This window comes from Hemicordylus capensis, chromosome 5, assembly GCF_027244095.1.
Source record: "Hemicordylus capensis ecotype Gifberg chromosome 5, rHemCap1.1.pri, whole genome shotgun sequence".
Classification (NCBI taxonomy): Eukaryota; Metazoa; Chordata; class Lepidosauria; order Squamata; family Cordylidae; genus Hemicordylus; species Hemicordylus capensis.
Window position 1 is genome coordinate 245416471 of NC_069661.1, and position 21334 is coordinate 245437804.

The 21334-nt window shown below is 45.3% G+C and overlaps 1 protein-coding gene across 2 annotated transcripts in view; it reads left to right on the forward strand.

Moving 5' to 3' along the window:
- Positions 1-21334, forward strand: part of SOX5 (SRY-box transcription factor 5) — an 876032-nt gene that overhangs the window by 208925 nt on the left and 645773 nt on the right. The window contains exon 1 of one of the 2 annotated variants that reach the window (XM_053255257.1): positions 10341-10359. The exons of the other annotated variant lie outside the window; for it this stretch is intronic. The gene's annotated coding sequence lies outside the window, so the exon portion shown is untranslated. Of the gene's footprint in view, positions 1-10340; positions 10360-21334 lie in introns of those variants that run through there. 2 annotated transcript variants of the gene reach the window in all.

A 21334-nucleotide genomic window follows, 5' to 3' on the forward strand; every position in this document is an offset into this window, starting at 1 on the left:
TATTTAGCAGAGTAACCCAGTTTGATGAGAACAACGCTTACAGAAGAGATCTGGAGATAATTGCTTAAGGGCTAAAACATGTAAAGGTAAATTTGAAGAAGTTACAAACTTAGATAGAGAGCCTGCACCCTGTACTGCGCATGAGTGGAAGGCAGTTGGAGGAACAGAAAGAACAAAGGAGAAAGGAGTGTCCTAAGAGTATTGGCCTCCCAGTTAGAAGAGATGGAGAGCAGAGATACAAAAGAACAAGGGAGCACTCTTGTGCCCCCTGCCTTAACTCCTAATGTCTCTAGTGGCCAATAGGAATTATTGGTGCTGAGAGCTGATGCTCATGGGGCCACATCTCCAACAAGCCCTCCATCCTGCTCTTCATGCTTACACTGTTTATCTACAGAGACTAGCACTGTACATGTGGAGAGATGCTCCCCCTATTCAGAGTGCCGTGGCACCCCAGCATTCCACATGAATGTAATGTATTAATTTTTAAAAGTCAGCAGCCAATCAATAGTCCAATTAAACAAGAGCCAAGAAATGGAGAACACAATAAAAGCTTGACAGGAGTTCCTAACTGCTGGCAGAACATGGGCAATGAGGAAGTGATTGTTACTCCTGTGGCAGGGAGTTCCACAAATCATTTGCCACTACAGAAAAGGTCTTCTCATCTGCCACCATCCAGCGACCCTCTGGTGGAGGTAGAACATGCAAAAAGGCCTCATCAGCTGACTGTAGAGGATGGGCAATTTCAGAAGAGGGAGGTAATCCTCTAGATACCTGCTAATTTGCTTATGTCATCACCCGAGGTCCTGTTGTATATTCCACCTCTATCAGAGACCAGCCAGCCGGCTACTAGAGAAAGACCCTGTTTAGTGGTGGTCTATATAGGCTATGGAACTTTCTTATTCCTCTTTTTCAGGAGAGGGACCCAAATGATCCAGTGCGAGATAACGTTTTTTGGGGTGGGTGGGGGCGGAGTGATGAATATTATGTACAGTTGTTACTTGTTTGATATGAGTGCTTTTGCATTATATTCCTTATGGGTTTTTTTTCCTGAGTTAAATTTATCTAGTATGGTCTATACCGGCGGTTCTCAACGGTGGGTCCCCAGATGTTATTGGACTTCAACTCCCATAATCCCCTGCCCCAGTGGCCGTTGGTTGGGAATTATGGGAGTTGAAGTCCAATAACATCTGGGGACCCAACGTTGAGAATCCCTGGTCTATACTTTTATGATAATCATTTCATAGATTTAAGGCCTTAAAGAAACACAGAATGGTAGGATACAGATATTTGAAGTAAAAATAAAAGGAAGGAAGGAAGGAAGGAAGGAAGGAAGGAAGGAAGGAAGGAAGGAAGGCAGGCATTCAGCCATTCAACACCTCCCCCCCCACACACACCACCAGGTAGCGTTCTCTGAAGCGCTTACCTGTTCCATGTGCAGGGCCAGTGAGACAGGTGAAGCTGAAGGGTCTCAATGTGTGGATGAGACGGTGGTGCCTGGAGGACAGGTTTAGATTTGGTAGGCACTGGGATAAATTTTGGGGCAAGCGAAGCCTGTACAAAAGGGACGGGCTTCATGAAGCAAGGTGGAACCAGACTGCTGGCGCTTAAAATCAAAAAGGTCACAGAGCCGCTTTTAAAATGATGCCTACAGGGGTGGGGTACCCCAGGGGTCTATACTTGGACCAGTGCTCTTTAACTTATCCCTAAACGATCTAGAAGTTGGGGGTAAGCAGCAAAGTGGCCAGATATGCAGATGACACTAAACTATTTAGGGGGAACACTAGTGGAATCCAAATGGGATTGTGAGGAGCTCCAAAAGGATCTTTTCCAACTGGGTGAGTGGACGACAAAAAGGCAAATGCAGTTCAATGCAAGGAAGTGTACGGCTTTGTATGTTGGGGCAAAAAACCCCAACTTAACATAATACTGATGGGATCTGAGCTGTCAGTGAGTGACCAGAAGAGAAATCTTTGGGTTATGGTGGACAACTTGTTGAAAGTGTCGACTCAGTGCATGGCAGCTGTGAAAAAGGCAAATTATATGCTAGGGACCATTAGGAAGGAGGATTGAAAACAAAAATGCTAATATTATAATGCTCTTATACAGCTCTATGGTGCGGCCACATTTGGAGTAGTGCGTACACTTCTGGTCACCATATCTTAAGAAGGACATTGTAGGCCTGGAAAAGGTGCAGAAGAGGGCAACCAAGATGATCAGGGGTCTGGAGCACCTTCTTTATGGGGCAAAGCAACAGCATCAGGGGCTCTTTACCTTGGAAAAGAGGCGACTAAGAGGAGACATGATCAAAGTGTATAAAATTATGCATGGAGTGGAGGAGGTGGACAGAGAGAACCTTTTCTCCCTCTCTCACAACACCAGAACCAGGGGTCATCCCATGAAACTAAAGGTTGGAAAATTTAGGACTCACAAGAGGAAGTACTTTTTCACACAGCACATACTTAATCTATGGAATTCTTTGCCATGTGATGTGGTGATGGCCACCAGCTTGAATGGCTTTAAAAGGGGCTTAGACAAATTCACGGAGGACAGGTCTAGCAATGGCTACAAGTCTGAGGGCTATAGGCCACCTCCAGCCTCAGAGGCAAGATGCCTCTAAATAGTTGCAGAGGAGTATCAGTAGGAGAGAAGGCATGACCTCACCTCATGCCTATGGGCTTCTCAGAGGCATTGGGTGGGGTACAGAGGCATTGGGTGGGGCAGGACAAGATAGGGGCCTGATCCAGCAGGGCTGCTCTTATGGGATGTCTTTCCCTCTTTCCATCTCATCGTCTAGCTAGGTGTTTAAGCCCAGGGTTGATGGGAGGATGCCATGTTGGTCTTTGTTGATCCCCCATGGATTTTGTAGATCTTTTAATGGGTAGGGAATGACATCACTTAGGGGTGCTCTTTGCAGGCTGCGGCATCCTCTGAAATTCCTGGTGGCACTCAGTCTGGCTCTTCATTTCATTTTTTGTTAACTGCCTTGAGACTCTATTATTTGGTGGTGCCAAAATGTGATAGATAGATAGATAGATAGATAGATAGATAGATAGATAGATAGATAGACAGACAGACAGACATGGCCTCTGTTAAAAATGAATTGCCACCCAGATGTTGAGGAGTAATACTTGTCTATTTGTAGTCCTAGCTTACCCATATGGTTTCCTGACAGCGTTGAGGTAGTAATTGAGATTCCCTGAGCTGGCTCTAGCGTGAGCTGGTGTTGGATCATATTCAGTTTTCTGAGAAGCAAATTGAAGATGACGCCCCAGGCATTACAATAATAATACTCAAACACAGTAGTGCGTTTCATCTTCAAAGCATTGTACAAACACCAACTAATTAGAATTGTTTTTTCTTCTTCTTAGAAAGCCGTAGCAAAATAGTGGGATGAAGAGAAGCTCTGGCTGTGATTTATTTAGATGTCGAAATCGCTTTGTGTTAAGTCCTTTCGTAGGAGGTTGTTTAGGAAACCCGGTAACCCTAGGGCGCGCGGCAGAGTCTTGTTGTGAGTTGAACACTGGCCAAGAGACCACAATAGAGAGAAAACCCAGAAGCAGCCAGATGAATTGTCAGGTAGATTTAGATTATATTGAAGGCTCCAGTTCTAAGTGCGTACATTTATAAGGAACAGTTTATATAGCTTATATAGTCAGCAAAATCAAGTGGTCAAGCTTTTGATAGACTGGATCATTTCAAGCCACATGTGTGGGTTTCATATGTTTGAATAATTTATCTGTTTCCAAAAGAGCTGGCAATGTTGTGATTCTTATGAACACACAACTGGAGTGCCTGTGGATGAGACGGAGGTACTGGCAGACTTGAGGTAGCCCACAGATACTAAAAATCTGAAGAAGAAACCACCTGAGAGGGCAAGAAATCTCTAAGACTACCCCAGTGGAACTAAGTGGAGTGGAATGTTAATGAACTCAGAGGACAGTTACAGACAACCAAGTGGGCAGAGCTAATGGAACTCATTGATGAGAAGAGGGGAAGGAGGGCTTGAACAAAAAGAGAAATTTCTCAGCTTGAAGAATACTCCCTCAGGTCAGTTACAACCCCTTCTACTTCTGAGGGGGAAAGGTGCCTAAAACTTTCACCATGCTCAGGTAACACAGGCACACTAGGGATATCCTGCAACATGTTATACTTGTACTCTCCTTGTACTCTCCTATTAACAACACACACACACACACACACATGCACTACTCCCAGCATGTAGAAAATTAGCATGAAGGCAAGTTGTTCTAAACTGTCCACCTCTCTGATATGCTTATTTTCTGTGAACAGGGGTTTTGGGAGCAGGAGAATATTCAGACATTTACTTCTCTTTAGTTTGAAGTTGTTTAGTTTAGGAAAGGTTTTACCACTGGATTTTGCTGATGGCAAAAACTAGCCTTGGGGGTGGTGGGGTGCTACTAGGTATAGATAAGTATATGCAAAGTGGGCACTTGTCTCCTGGCCAGTTACTGCCAAACCTGGTGTAACTAGTGCACTGTGGGCTGGAGTCTTCATAAGGACCCTGCTCCTAAGCAATCGAGTGTAGAGGTGAAACTAATTTGCCCAAAAGACAAATCCACTCAGAATTCTCCATTGTGAATGTTGATTTGAAGATTCTCCAGTTATTTTTTCATAGCTTGAATTTTCTCTGAATATTCCTCAGACGCTGAATAACTGCATTTGACATCAAATTATATTTGTTTTCTGTAACTGATATCTGACAGTTGGTATTTGCTGACTGATTTGCAACAATGTTTGACAGTACTGATAGCTGATACCCAATGGTATATCATAGCAGTTGTCAAATATTCTTGCTTCAGGGGACATTTTCCACATCAACATCTGACATGAAACCTTTTGCCACACACACAATCCCTGGGCATGGCAGGATTCTGGGTCTTGTCTTAAGGTATGCATTCAGTTCAGATGGGACAGTAGTATACCTCCCCATCAACTAGGTGTGTGGGAGCCAGCTTGGGTCAAGCCCGGGCTCAACGGGTTCGGGGTTGAACTGGACTGGCCTTGGCCGGTCTGAGTTTGAACTGAACAGGGCCCAGTTCGACCCAAGCTGGCTTGGAACTCTACTGGTAAAGGGCAATCTGGTGAAGATTCCCCTTTACCAGCAAAGGGGTGGGGGGCAAGGGGCTCTCCCAAAGGTGGATGGGGTGGGAAAAGAGTAAGAAATCACCTTAAAAGTGCCACTGCCAGCGGCAGTGGGGGTGGGGCGGCAGTGACTCCCCCCACTCCTCCAGCCTCCCCATGAGTAGGTAGGGCTGGTTTGGGCCTGTTTCAGGCCCATTTCGGGTCTCTGCACAGATGTGGAGGTAATGACCTCTTCATTCCAAGGAAAACAGCTTGAAAACCAATGATATATTATAGCAGACAGTAGGGCAGTTCACGTGATCATCATTAGGGTAAGAGAAGCCTGTGCACACTCCCGATTTTCAGATAGGAAGTAGGATGCTTGATATAATCTGCTATGCCCCAGCTGAATAGGACGAGCGTGCCCTACCCAGATTCTGTCCCCAGCTTCTAAATGAGGTAGGCAGACATGGAACACAAGTGCCTCATGCTGTTTTAAGTACCCACTTGTGCAACACCAGTGGGGCTGGCTTTCACGTGCGCAACAGATCAGACACACTGGTGTTGCCTTGTGCAACATGTTGGCCGATTTCTGCTCCCTGAGACCCTGTCAGAGTGTTGGATGTATTAGCAGTGTGACACTCCCTAGTCAAGTGCAGTGCTTGTAGACGTTTGCCAACATTTTGAGCCAAAATCATACTAAGGCTGACCTGGCTTAGTCTGCACATAGTGCCTGTCTTTCTCCTTGAATAACAATGATCAGGAGGGCAAGAATAACTTCTGCCTTTGGGAAGCATGACCTACAAGGGTTTCATAGCCGTCAAAGGGAAGGAGGCAAAGGCATAGATGTGGACAGGGAGCTAAGCAGCACATGGGAGCTGAGAGAACACCCAAGAGGCCTAGGTGCCTCTAAAGAAATCTAAACTGATCTAAAAAGAAACACCTGCAACAGCCATTCATGGGATGCTGTCCTAGAGTGGGATGGGCCAGTTGCTCTCTACCTGCTGAACAGAAAGACAACCACCATTTTGAAAGGTGGCTCGTTGCCCAGTTAGCAGTTTTGTTTCCTTGAGCTTTGGGGGTGGGAGAGTTTCTTTCCTTGGGTTTTTGTTATGAAATTATGCTGCTGGTGTGTCTTGTGTTTTGCTGGTCAGATCTTATGTGTAGTGCTGATTATTTTTAATTGTATATGTCAATTTATAATGTAATGCTTTTGACTATTTTATTTTTATGTGTTAATTCCATGTTGTATGCCTTTTTGAAGGCTTTACGTGTTTGGAGATATAAATATAAACAAAATCTTTTTTGTTCCTTTATAACTTATCAATTCAGTTCTATTAGAGCATGTACATTAAAAGGAGCAGTATCCCCACTTGTTGAGTTATTGAACTTGCCAGGAATTGCCATTTTTACCTTTGGATACATGTGACTTGTGGAGGTTAAGGAGTCTCAGAATTTCCACATAATGCAAGGATCTTCTGACTTTTGTATTTGTCATTAGAAGCAACCTCATCCAAAGGAAATATATGTGTAACCTTTATAATGTGGTTTCCTGATCCTAAATGAAGCACCTCTTCTGCAGTGAAATGTCAAGTTGGCACTCTCTAAAGGATGAAATGGTACTGAAAAACATTTAGTATGCGCTAATGTGGTGCAAATGTGCAAGGACGTGGTCAATGGTGTCCTTTAAACAACACTCTTGAGTTTCTGTTGCAGAGGGATTTAGACATTCAGATGAAATCTGGGGTCATCATCATTCTCTCTTTCCCTCCCATCTTGGTTGAAATCTCCTTAAACCATTTCCACTGATCAACATGATGAAAATTCCACTTGGGCTCTAACAGCTCAAATGCCAAACACAGACGTATCATCTGTTTTTTTCATGTTTTCCCTTTATAAAAGCCTGCAGAAAAACAGCATGCAATTGGAACTCCTCCTTCCTGAATTTGGCATGATCAGACTTCAAATCAGATTTGCTCTTTGTTTTTTTTCCCCTACATGGGTGTGACCAGATCATTCTCTCAAATAGTGACATTGTTAGTGCCAATAATAGGGTTGGAATGAGCCAGTATAATACTGGGCAGATCAGTTAAACTTTGTCCTGTTAGGTAACCAGTTTTGAGGTCTAGAGCTCAGAATTGATGTTTTAGACCTAATATGGTCTAGAGGCTTAAAAGACAATATACTCAAGATTCTGCTATGATCCCCCATTAACCTGCTATATTGGGCCAAGACACCACTAGTTTCATCTAGGTTCTAACTTCACCCCTGAGTGACCAGATGTTCCGAGTTCCCTAATAACTAAATGGCATTCCAAACAGAGCCTTGTCAAGATCTCTTTGTGCAGCTTCCTTCTACCTTAAGGGATGACTTCCTACAGCCAGGCTCAGCCTCTCATTCAGTTTTTGTATTGATGTGTGACAGAAGGAAGTTGAATATTTTACACATTCCATTGCATGCTGATAGGCCAACTGAATTCACAGATGACTTATTGGAGGCTGACTAGGTTGCTGGAGGGATACAAAATTGGAAGGGTATACAAAAAAGGTGGGGTTGCTGAGTGTGCAGGTAGGACTGGTAGATCACAACAACAGCTGTGCAGATAGGAGCTACAGGTTGCAACCCTGAGTTTCTTATTCTTTACTACTTTTCCTATCTGCCTCAATTATCACAGATAATTGATCTGTGGAATTCATTGCCACAAAATGTGGTGATGGGCACTAGCTTGTAGATGGCTTTTATAGGGGTAATCAGTCACATATACATAGGATGGATCTTTCAATCCTGATATGGTCAGGAAGGCTCTTTGGAGCCTTACATACTCAAAGGCAGAGGTGCTCTTACCCCTGGACTTCTAGGTCAAAGTCTAGGGCCTCCACTATCCCTGGGAGGCCCTCAAATCCGCTCTAGAGACAGAGGGGGGAGTGGGGAAAGAAATATGTGGGATGGGAATATGTTAAGTTGTGTGTTGAAATGTTTCTGCTAATGCATATTTGCATAAATATACCTGTTTTATATTCTTACATACTTGTGAATTCAGTTGCTGTTTGTGCCTCAAGAACCCATGTGTTAAAAATACTGCGTGTCTCATGGTGTGTGTGTGTGTGTGTGTGTCTGTGTGTGTGTAGGGGGGTGATACTTAACTTGCGCGGGGGGGGGGAGGGGGGCTCCAAAGGCCTTTAGGTCCAGGCTCCAAAATTACCTAGATGCACCTCTGTTCAAAGGCAATATGAATGCCAGTTGTTGGGGGAAGGGCAAACAGTGGGAGAAGGGTGTTGCAGGGGCTGAAGGCTAACCCCAGAGGGTTTCCCAAAGGCATCTGGCTGGCCACTGGGCTTGTGCTCTGCCCAGAGGTATGGGATTGGCCATTGTGGAAGCAGGATGCTGAGCTAGATGGGTCTTTGTTCTGATTCAGCAGAGCTGATCTTATAATCTTTCTTCCATCCTTATTTCCCTGCCTTCTGTGTAGTCTTGTTCACTATAATCAAAGGGAAAGAAGGAACAAATAAAGGACTGGGCACAAAATTTGTGTGACTGTGGCTGCCTTGTCTCAGATTTTCCATCAAGGATTACAGAGGCATAATGCATATCTCTGGGCTGTTACCTGGTAATCCTGTTCTAAAAGACTGGTTATCTCTTCAGCTATTTATATTGATGAGTTGATTGATTGATTTCATTTTTATACTGCCAAATGATAAAATTTCATTGTTTATAGAAAATGGGGGGACAGATAATTAAAACAACTAAAGCAATTAAAACCAATCAAGGAGTTTAAAACAATGAGGCTATTCCCACGATCAGGCAAAATCGGGCTAGGGGAGGCTAGCCCGATTATGCCTGATCAAAGGAGCCACCAGGCTCGCAGGTGGTTAACCCGCCTAAGTACCCCTCTCCTAAAACCGGGTTTGCAGAGCGAGCACTCCGCAAACCCAGTTTCATTTTATCATGAGTTGCCACACCACGGCTCTGCACTGCAGCCAGTCATAAGGAGACCCCCGGAGGGTAGGCAAAAAGCCGCCTCCCGGCTCCAGGGGTCTCGCCAGCATGCCCTGCGCCCTCGTGCAGGGCATGCTGGAGCTTCCGGGGGCCGATCAGCCCCCGCTCCCCCCAGCCCATGCCGACTCCATCACAGAGCCAGCAATCGTGTGGGTGGCCTATCTGGCCAACCAGGGCTCCTGCCCTGCTTGTGTGCGAGGAGAGCAGGCTTAGCCCACTCTCCCTGCTCACTCTCCAAAACAAGGGTCTCACTGATTGTGAGACCCGGCTCAATGCATCATTTAATAGAACACTTAAAAAGGTTAAAAACAGTTAAAACATCAACCAAAATCCTGGTTAAACAGATGTGTCTTTAAAGACTTCCTGAAGGCCACTAAAGATGTTAAACCTCTTACATGGGCAGGAAGCATGTTCCAAAGATGGCTATAGAGAGAGTTTGATGCCAAGTTGACAGCAGCTAATCCAGTGGCAACTGCAGACCTCTCCAGATCTAGACACTTGCACAAATTTTAATTGAAATCAGAGGCCTATCCAAAATTCAAAGTGCCCCCAATAGTGTTTCCACCACTTTTTTCTCATATGGCCCAAGGAAAGTGTTTTCATTGGTTTGAGTTTGCCTCTTGCAGTTGTTCCAATAAATTAAGAAGTTTCAAGGAAGATGAGAGGTCAGTCTCAGAGGCAAAGCTCCATCATCTATGATGCCATGGAACAGGAAGCTGCAAACAAAGCCAAAATAAGGTTGCTGTTCAGGGTAGCAACCTCTGCAAAAACCCTGAAAAAACACACCCTTGGAGTTGCTAGCAGGTTGAAGACAGCTACATATCTGCTTGCTGGGTCGAAAGCCCATGGAGTTCGCTGTTCACCAGCCAGGGCCCCAAATGTATTGTGCGTGCTTTATCTTGTTCTCTAGTTATGTAAACCCTGCTTGAAAAACACAAAGCAAAATTGGGGTTGAAGTCCCCATTGTGTCAATACACTCAAATGATGTGGCAACGTTGGGTTGCAAAATTTGATTTGTTACAGAAAAGAAAAGGACAGGCCCTGGGGTTAGCAGGGCCCTGACTTGACAAGAGAAGCAACTATTGCTCGTCTGTGGAGAGTTCATACTCTGTGTGGGATTTCCGTCAGTCTTGTCTGCTTTTCCTGGGCTGCTCATGCCACAGCTGCTGTCTCCAGTGACGGATCAGAAGAAAGCAGCAAGAAGTGTATTTGGACAGAGTGGTACTCCTCATCAGACATTCCATCGTCACAGTTAAAAAGGGGGAGAAAATAAAACCACAGGTAATGAGGTTTTGTAAAAAGATGTCTTGGAGAAAACGTTACTTCGCATGTTTACAGGATGAGGGTAATGGAATGGAAGAGGAAAAGGTGCTCTGTGATTTTGATATTGCATAATCCAGGGATTCTCTAAATTGGGTCACTAGATGTTGTTGGACTACAATTCCTATAATCCCAAGCCACAATGGTGTTTGGCCATTGTGGCTAGGAATGATAAGAGTGGCAATCCAACAACATCTGAGGACCCAGATGTGAGAACCCCAGCATAATGCATGCAATGTGTTTTTTCCTGGTCAGCATTCAGAACCAAAGGGGCATTAAGCTGGGTTTTTTGTTTTGTTTATTTGTTTGTTTGTTTGTTTTGGCTTTTTAAAGTTTTTTGAATAGGTATGTAAGAGGAAATGGCTCCCTCAGTTGGGCTGCCCCATTCACAGATGGCCAAATTAAGAAGGCATTTCGGTGTGTGTGTGTGTGTGTGTGTGTAATGTGGACCCAAGTCAGCAATTCCCATCTTGGTGTCTGACGGTTGCCATTTTTATTTCATATGTCACCTGGGAATAACACTAAAACATTACTTTGTGGCAGGTCAAAGTTTAATTATATTTGCCCCTGCTCAGGAGTGCATGTGTGATATGAATCCTCTTTCTCCCCAAGGCCAGCCTAAGGCCACCTCCTGATGCCTGAAGTGGCATGCTGAGGTGTTGCCCCCTGCCCTGTGCAGTTTAGGGCACTAAATGCTACCTGGCACTCCTCCTCGTATCCTGCCTCCACTGCTGCTCCTGCTCCTCCTGTGCTCGCCCTTACCTGGAGACATGCTCCCGCACTTTCCCAATCATGTGCTCACATCCAGATTCCTCCTCCTCCTCCTCCCCCTCCTCACAATTCTCCCTTCCTTGGTGACGCACTCTCCTCCTACCCTGCTCCTCCTCTTGCTGCTCCTCCTGCTCTCTGAATTTCAAGAAGGAAGAGGGGAACAGAGCAGAAGGGGAAGTGAGGGGGGAAGTAGAGTTATCGGCTTGAGCATCTCTGCTCTAACCCACCGCACTACTCTCCTCCACACTTGTTATTCTACTCTACTCCCTCTTCTTCTGAGCAGAAATAGGCTGAGCAGAAATCCAGGGACTGGGATTGCAATGAAGAGGAGGGGGGATGATCGTTGCCCTGCTGACTAGCACACCACTGGGTAAGTGAAGGCACCGGGTGGTGACCAATTGGAGGTGGTTAGTAGACATGAGAGGGCACAGGATACCCACCCCCACCCCACCAATGCACTGGTTGAGATGACAACCTCATTCAGCCTCATTGATGGATCTGCCCTGCTTACCTTTGGAAGGATGACTGTGATTTTGCTTCCTAGTACTCTCTTAGCTGAGTATTTAGGATGGTGTGGGTCCTGGTTTTGAACTGCAGTGAAAGATGCACCCTCTACTATGAGGGCAATTATTAGGAATGGAAGGCATATTTACTGGATCCAATGGCCCTTTGTGTTGGCAACAAATCTCAGAGAATCCGTGAGTTGAGTCACAGGTTGGCACCATGGTGCTTTGGCCATAGTTCCAGCATTGGCATTTCATTTCAGAACTGACGCGGCAGCTCTGCTTTGATGGGCATCTGCAGATGGGGGCTGTGGAGCAAATGTAGCCATGGACCATGCTGACGTGTGTCATCTTAGCCTCCAGAAGGCTACAAGTTGCACAGGAAAGCTGCCACTATACTTTCCTGAAACTAACGGACAATGCCGGGGCTATATGTGAGTGTATGGAGGGGATGCATGGCTCTATTTCAGGGGCCTTTGTGAGTACATTGTATTAGCTGTATTGATGGAAACCACCTTAGGTTCTATTTCTTGGTGTGGTTGACAGAATCTAGGGCTTTTCAGGGCCTGACAAAGAGAGGACATGCAGAGGACTGGCTATTACACGTGTTCTAACTGGAATGATTGCAAGAATCTATGGCCCCTGATTCGGAGGTATCTCCCTGCTGCGTAGAGGGTTCTTCACATACAATTTGGCATTTCTATAGCTTTTCAGTGGACATTGCGCATTGTGATTACCTAGTGATTCTGTTGAACCTGTCAGGCAATAAGCAAGGAATGTGTGGGAGGAGATTGTGACGGGCTGGAATGGCGCATCTGTTCACCTTGTAAAAATTCCTTCTGTTACCAATGAGGGAAGAGTGTTATGTGTCCACTTTTGAAATATAACCCCATAGGCTGGAGCAGAAATGAGACACTCAGTAACTTTTTATGAACTTTGAATGCTGACTTCTCATTTAAATCAAGAGGATTTATTTCCAGCATCTCCCCCCGCCCCATCGCCCTCCACCCCTTCGAGTCCCACTTCAAACTAGGTTGCTTATTCCTGTCTTTTGCAGGGCAATCGGAAAGTAGACTAATTTAGAGCAATCCCACCAATTCACAAGAGGTCATTAGGCAGACGGAAGTCCCTAGCAGGTTATGAACCAGACAGTCTCTATGAAGGAAGGTCAAAGGGTGAGCTTACTGTTTACTGAGTCTGTAAATGGTAATCGTCTGGCCATTATCCTCCGTGAGACCCAAATTATCAGCCATGAAGGATCTGGGTACTAAATATGCACCCATTCAGAACCCCAGAAACATCCTATTGATAAAAGGGTTCCCTCTGCACTTTGGAATGAATGGACTATCCCTTTAAAATACTGGAGAATTTTACTGCTGGAAGCTGTTTAACAGGCATAGTGCTGGGTGCTTAATTGTGTCAACAATTATTCACATATTAGCGCCAGCTCTTCCTTCAGGTTCGTACACCAATGACTCGTGAAAGTAAGTTGATCGTGTTCATCATAAATAAAATTAGCTTTAGGCAAAGTTTGTATTTGACAGGGGAAAAAATGAAATTAAATCCTCAACTGTTATGTAGTTTTGAAATTTAACGGAAAAATGTGTGAGTAAATTGTGGTGTGTGTGTTTGTTTCTCTTAGAAGGGTACATTCATGCAGAATGCAACTCAATTTGAAAAATAATGTAATAATCACAATAATGTACTAAAGAATAATTACTTTGAAAACTGCTTGCTGTGTGATGTCTTTCAGAGGTACATTTGCATTAATGCACTCATGGAGAAGTACTTCACTGCAGCAGTAAAGCACTGCAGTTCTGGGTTGCCTGCACTGCCAAAGGAGGTTCCTCCCAGCTGAACTGGCAGGGACAACAGTGTGAAAGTGACATACTCTACTTCCAGGGGCGATCCTTTCATGAGGTGAGGTGAGGCAGTCACTTCAGGCAGCACATTGTTGGAGTGCCAGCAGGATGGCAAGATGCCCGCTGCCACTGCACTCTTGAAAACTTTGCCTGAAGTACCTCTTCTCATGCTCGTTACCATGATTACAAGAAGCACAAGGAGGCTGCTGGCAACTTTCCCTTGCAAGGGTCAGTTTTGAAAGGGGGCTGACCCCCAACAGGGTAATGGGGTAAGGCAGCATATGGCACCTTGCCTCAGGCACCACAATACCTTGGGATGCCCCTGTTTGCTGCTGATGTCGCTACTCATAGAGGCTGTTCTCACAATGGGGGAAACCCTAAGCCAGTGTGGTTCCCCACCACCATCATGAGAACCACTGGGCTCGTGGGCAAGCCCAGTGGTTCAATGGCTGAAGTTAGCCGACCGAGTGCTCCGCTAACCCTGTGTTTTCCATGGTGAGACGCTGTGGCACGGCTCCACAGCATGGCGACTTATGAGGAGCCTCTCAACTGGGAGGCTACAACAAGCCTCCCGGTGTCAGGAGGCTCCCCAGAATGTCCCACGCACTCGTGTGGAGCATTCTTGGACTTCCGGGCGCTGGGCAGCCCCCGATCCCTGCCGCCTCTACTGGCTCTGTGACAGAGCCAGTTATTGTGTGGGTGGCTGATTCAGCCACCCAGGGCTAGCAGCATGATCGCCTGTGGGGAAAGTGGACCAAGCCCACTCTCCTCGCCAGAGCCTCATAGTATACTATCTGTGTTTGAGAGCACAGGTACGAATGTGGCCTTGGTGTGTGTCTCCTGGTTTTCCCACAGTGATCCTGAAAGAGATACTTGCTGTGTGCAACAGAAACAACATACAAAGCTTATCAACAGTTACTGCTAACGTATTACTGATCATTTGAAGCACAAGCAGTTAAGAATGTAAGAAGAACCTTGCTAGATGAGGTCAAAGGCCCATCTAGTCTAGCGTCCCGTTTCCCACAATGACCAACTAGATGCCCCTAGAGAGCTGACAAACAGGGCATGAAGGTGAGCAGCCTCCCCGCTGTTTCCCCCCAGCAACTGGTGTTCAAGGGCATGCTGCTTTAAGACATGGAAGTTACATAAGAAAAGAAAAGCCCTGCTGGATAGGCCAAGAACCTTCTAGTTCAACATCCTGCTTCATGCTGTGGCCAACTAGGTACATCAGAGAAGCCTGGAAGATAGCAAAGGAAAGCAAACACCCCCTCCTGTTGGTGTTCCCTAGCACCGGGTGTCCAAGGGCGTACGATGGAAATATACCACTTTTCAGGCTAATAGCCATTGATAGCCCTGTCCTCCATGAGTTTGTCTTATTCCCTTTGTGGTGTGAGCTTAGAGGGAGAATAATTGCCGTACATTGCCTTCATCTCAGTCATTATTTAAAAAGATGTCCTTTGCCCAGTACTCCAGCACCTCACAGAAATCAAATCATTCAGAAAATGTGTGTGTCTGTACATTTAAATATAGTCATATTACAAGCTTGTTCACATGACCATCGGCACTAACACTGGGGGGAAAGCAGGAGCCTTTCTACCTTCCCCCACATAATCTCTGCCACTCCTGGGTGTTGCAGTGAGCCTGGTGGCAATCAGGATGCCAGGGGGCGGGGAAGGAAGCTGGGCCACTGGGTGTCCCACAATGCACTGCCTAAGCAGCGTGACGCACTGAGATACCTCCCTGCAGTTGGACTGCTCCTTCCCACGGGCTCTATGGGTAAGATGGCTGTCAGCACCCCAGGAGCAGCTGCCAGCAGCACGCTCACCCACATGACCAGCGAGTGTGGTACGAAACGCATGTGCATCCTCACTGATGCCCGGGTTGAAAAGTGGGACTACTCGGTGGAGGAGCAGCAGGATTGGAAGCAATCCCGGTGCTTCTCACTTCCAACCCTACCCAGGCTAGCCCTGCCCTACCCGGGTCGGGCTGGTGTGAGAATGGCCTCTACATCTGATACGGAATATCTCTCAGAAACAGTTTTGGTGCAATCTGAAGGTACTGAAGGTTTTCAGGAAGAAACAGGGCCATGCTGGGAGGTGGGATTTCTGAACACGTTTTGAAAGTTTTGAGGAAGATGGTTTACCATAGCTTGGTGGCAGAAGTGGGTGTCACTTTGCTTTTCTTTTGTATGCTTTATGGCAGGGGTTCTCAAACTTGGGCTCCCAGATGTTGTTGGGCTACAGCTAGGGTTGCCAGGTCCAAATGGTGGTGGGGGAAAATCAATATCCATCACAAAAAAGTGAAAATAGAGGACTCTTTTCATCAAGAAAGTATCCAAAAAGTCTACACTTTGCGTAAAATTTGCATATGTGTATTGGTATTATATATGCATATTTTGATTAAAATTGGATAATTTGAGAATAAGTACAGCTCACCACTGTGAAGCTGATGTCCAGGTGAGCTGTATGTCTGCTCAGCCTGCTGTCTAGGTGCAGAGTTCTGAAGGCCCCTGTTTCTTCACTGTAAATTCATCTCCTGCTTAGGTTTACCACACACAGAGGCTGGTCTCACGATCACAGAGACCAGCCTAGGGAGAGTGGGCTTAGCCCGCTCTCCCCACACACAAGCAGACAGTCTGCTCTGGGCAGCTGAAGCGGCCACCCACATGACTGCCGGCTCCGTTACGGAGCCAGCGGGTGCTGGGGGGAGTGGGGGCCGATCGGTCTCTCCAGCGCAGGGCATGCTGGAGAGACCTCAGAGCCGGGAGGTGGCTTCTCACCTCCTGTCCGGGGGCCTCCTCATGAGTTGCCACGGCATGGAGCCGCAGCGCAGCAATTCACAATTGCTTAAACCGGGTTTGTGGAGCGCTCATTCCGCAAACCTGGTTTAAGTACCGGGCTACTTAACTGATGTAGAATGCAGCAGCCAGGCTGGTCTCCAGGGCCACTCATTGAGACCACATTACTCCTATTTTAAAAGAACTACACTGGCTGTCAATTAGTGTCCAGACAAAATACAAAGTGCTGATTATTACCTATAAAACCCTGAATGGCTTGGGCCCAGGGTTTTTAGGAGAGTGCTGCCTTCTTCTTCATGAACCCCACCACCTATTAAGATTAACCAGAGGAGGTCCAGTTGTGATTGCCCCTGGCTCGCTTGGTGGTAATCCGAAACCATGCCTTCTCTAGAGTTGCCCGGAGGCTCTGGAATACACTCCCAAATGAAGTTAGAATCTGCCCATCTCTGGTTGTTCTTAAACAACTTTTGAAAACACACTTGTTTCATCAGGCTTTTAGTTTATGATGTGTTAATATTTTAAAGGGGATGCTTCCCCACTGCAAAGTAGCATCAGAAGGACAAGATCTGTAGGGGGAAGCAAGCAGCAGGTGGGAGGAGATGCATGTAACCTGTCTGTCCACCATCCACCCCCCTGCCAGATTTCCCCCATCAAGGTTTACAAGGGTGAAAGCTAGGCAGTTTACTTTTAAACAACATAACAATTAGTTTTGTATTGGAGCAGTGCTGTACAGCAGGCTCAGAATACAAATATTTTTTAATAATAATAATAATAACAACGTGCATGAGGGAAGAGTTGGGCCCTTCTCTGACCACTTCTCTGAAAACAACTCTTCTCAATGCTGTCTTTCAGTCCCCATGGTTTAGAAATGTGACTTGGCCACATTGCCTGCAATTCTGGCCTTTGTGGCGGACTATGTTGAGGAAAAATGTCAAAGTTAAGCACCTTGTATGTTCTATTAATTTAAGTGTGAGAGATTTATCCACACATGCCTAACTCTACCAGTGGAATCAAGGAGGCAAAAAAGGCTTTACCTGTTGGTTGTATTCTAACCTTTGGTCTTGTGTTCTTGCTTTTCGGTATTGTTACGCTGGGCTTTTAGGGACAAGGCAAGCTTAATGTTTAGATAAATAATAAAATAATAATAAAATAACATGGCTGTTGTTGAAACTTCAAACAACAAGTTGAAACTACTAAGGAATTTGATCTGAGAAAGGCAGAAATGGCTGAAGGTAAATAAAAATGTGTGGTCCGAGGGAGAATCATAATTGCATGCAGCCTGCAGCTTCTCTCTGCACGGTTTGTTCTGCTAATTTTGATGACTGCCTCTCCATTACACACACACAATTTGCTCGAGTAGATAAAACTGCTATGCCTAATATTGTAACATTGTCAGGCAAAGCAAGGTGGGGGGGGCGGCTGTAGAATACGGACATCTGTTTAACAATTCCCTTTTGTTGAAGGGATCATAGAGACACTGTTGCCTGCCTGTTGCACTCAATCAAAATGAATAAAATGTTGATTTCCACCCCCCCCTTAAAAGGAGTGTGTGTGTAAATCAGGCGGAAGAGAGCCTTAAAGTATTTGCTTACACTTTTTTGTTTTAATTTCAGCAGCGTGATGATGAGGGAGAATCCCTAGGGCTTGTGGCAGGGTGGGAGGGGGGAAGCTGGGAGGTTTCAGTAACGGTAAAGGAAAGATTTTGTTTTATTTCCTTGGTACGGCCCGGGAGAGCTAAACAGCAGTCGGAACTAATTGTAGCTCACTTAGGAAAGTCTTCATTAGCGCTTGCCACACATGGTCGCCAGATGTGCTGGACAGGAGGGAGGGAGAAGGGGGGCATTTGAAGAACAGGCTAACATACTTAAACCTAATAATCTGCCTTTTGTTTTCTGAGCTATTGTGTTGGGGAGGGCAGGAATGGAGGGGGAAACCCTGGCTGCTTTTTTGATGCACTCAGTTCCCTGTTGGCTGAATGGAATGCCTTGTCTTCTGTTCCTTCCTCGGGAAACACAAAAAAACAGGCCCAGTGAAAGGATATTTTTATAGCTATCAGTGACCTATTCTTCTGCCAAACAAGGGCAAAATTATCTGGGACCAAGGAACTAGCAACTGCTGCCCCTACTGGCTATCTCAGGGTGGTGAGAGCACTTTCAGTGAACATGTAGACTCACAACATATTGATAAGGCTTTGGAGCTGTCAGACCAGATTAAAATGAAAAAATTCATTCCACTGTCTTAAATAAGGCTGGCTGGATCTGCCAGGAGATAAAAGGAACTTGGTCATCCTTTAACTTAATCCAGAAAAAAAAAAACCAAATTAACACTTTTCTCAAGCTGAAGCAAACATGATAAAAGTACATACATAGTGTATCTACTAATCAGAGATGTGAAAATCCATCCTGAGAAATTGATTGCTTGATTGATATATATTTATATTTATATACTACTATTCATCCTAAGACCACAGGGTGGTTAACAACAAGATAAAAACAATTTAAAAACCAGAACAAACACAGCTAAACATTTAAAAAGAGCAAAGGACAGCTCATTGGTCAAAAGCCTGGATTAAAAGGGCAATCTTCAATTATTTTTTCTAAAGTAAGATTTTGCTAGCTCCCTCAAAACTCCTCATTTCTCCAAGTGAGAATCTCCCAATTCATTTTGTATGTCACTTAGATGAAATTCTGTGATGGCTTAAAGATGTGTGGACTGCCCAACATTTGAAGTATTTATACATAGATAAAATTATGTAAGCTGCTTTGAGGCTGCAAGAAAAAAAGAGGCATGCAAATATTTAAAATAAAATAAAATAAAAACACCACTATTGATGTGAATAGTTCTATGAGAACAGACATATCACCATGGTGATGTTAAGTTAAAGATGTTCCATACCACCAACAAACCTGAAAATCTGTGAGCAAGTTGGATGCTAATTCCCTCATGGAAGTGTAGGAATTTTGACACCCTTGAAGAAGGCTACATAGAAGGCACAAATAACTGACCACATCACCTTCAGCTGAAACTGTCTTTGCTTCAAGATGGGCAGCGGTTGGACCTGAGCTTATAGAAGTATAGGGGAAACTTCCTTTTGGTTTTCTTCTTGTTTGACCATGAGCTGTTCATACATTCTGACATAACATAATGCAGCCACCATGACCTGACCTGGCTGCACAAGATTCCATTCTTCTTTATGCTCTGAAACATGTCGAACATGCCAGGATTGTGGCTCATCACCACTTATTAAGCCTTTCAGCATGGAATAATTCAGAAAGATAGCCACAATAGCAACAAATTAGAGATATGCAAAAATCAGATTTTGCAATTCAAGTTCGAATTGAATAGCAAATACTTGGACTGATTAATTGAAACAGCAGCCATTTGCCACACCAAACCTGGTTGGGTGGTAGGGCATGATAGGTGCTACCTACCACCCAACCCTAAAAATAAATGGGCAAGCAAGCGATTTTATCTCCCAAACCCCCATATGATCCTATGGTGATCTTTTAGGAAGTGGGTGATGAGATGAGGTTTTGGGCAACCACACCACTTTCCCATCAATTGCACCCCTTAGCGGTGTGTGTGTCACACTGCCAGCAGGGATTTGGGAGGATGATGGTGAGTGCAATCTGGCTGGGCTAGCACCCAACAGCACTTTCACCTCTGCTGCCACAGGAAGAGCTTCTTCCCTGACAATGGAAAACACACATCCCCAATTCTACTTCAACCACCACAGGCAGCTGCACTATGAGACCAGGCTCTTACGGATAGGTGAGTCTATGCAGCAGTGGGGACGACTTGGGGAGCAGGCCCCTCTTTCTGTCACCCATGATGACCAGCAGCATCAAAAATGTTTTTTAAAACTACATGCCTCCCAATTAGAAATATAGCCTCTGCACATACTCAGAAGCCTTCAGTACAGGGTGATAAATTATTTAGAAGAAATAGCCCTACACAGGAACACTGATAGTACTGGGCCACTGGAGCACTTGCTCCAGGTCAGGTTTTTAGTGCCCCAGTCCTCCACGCTGCCCGTATTGGTGATTAATGGCCTCAAAGATTGGAAGAGAGTGTTCAGTTCTTTTAGAGAGCACAAGAAGATATAATGATTGGTGGAGAGCAGCTGTGAGCATGAGCCAGACTTTCTAGTCCTGAGTTCCAGATCTTTTAAATAGCAATGCCTAGGTTTAACTTTTGAGAACATTAAAAAAAAAAGCCTATCTAGTCAATGTGTACATAATCTTCTTCTGCTTCTAAGATCCTGACTACAGGTACAACTTAGAAGCAACCTAAGCATTAGCCTTGCTGGATACTTTCCTCTCCTGCCACAATTTGATAGGTTTGTGGAAGCAGGGGCGTAACTATAATAGGGCAAGGGGAGACAGTTGTCTGCGGGCCCACTGCCTTGCCCCCCCAGAGGCAAATCACATGACTGACTCCCCCAGCTGCGCACCCGCCCGGGCTTCCTTCAGTTGTATTCATCCTCCGAAATTGATGTGTGTTAAGACCTGGAGCTACCAGAACAGCATGTTTTTCTCTAGTACCATTAAATGACTTGCATCATCCACAATTTAGGAAGATATTCTATTGTGGCACATAGGTTAGTTGTGTGTGTGTGTGTGTGTGTAATTTTACTATGCTTTTTGTTACCACTATTCAGCCTCATTTAAGATTTATTTACTTCATGAGCTGAGCTTCAGTGAGGGGGCGGCATTTTAAAATCTTGTCTCTGGGCCCACTCAAACCTTGCTACGCTCCTGTGTGGAAGTGTAGGAAGGGGAGAAGGAGGCATAGCAGCAGATGGGAGGTGTGCATTATGAGTTGAGATGACATTTGAAATGGGGTTGGGCTCAACTCACGACGACTGAGGATTTCTAATGAAGGAGTTTATTTCCAACCCTCCCCCTTCTGAAATTGTCCTCCATCCCTACCTCAGAATGACTGTCAGTCAAAGAAGACTAACTGGGAGGGAAATCTTCCTAAGACCTCTCTTCTCCAGGCAC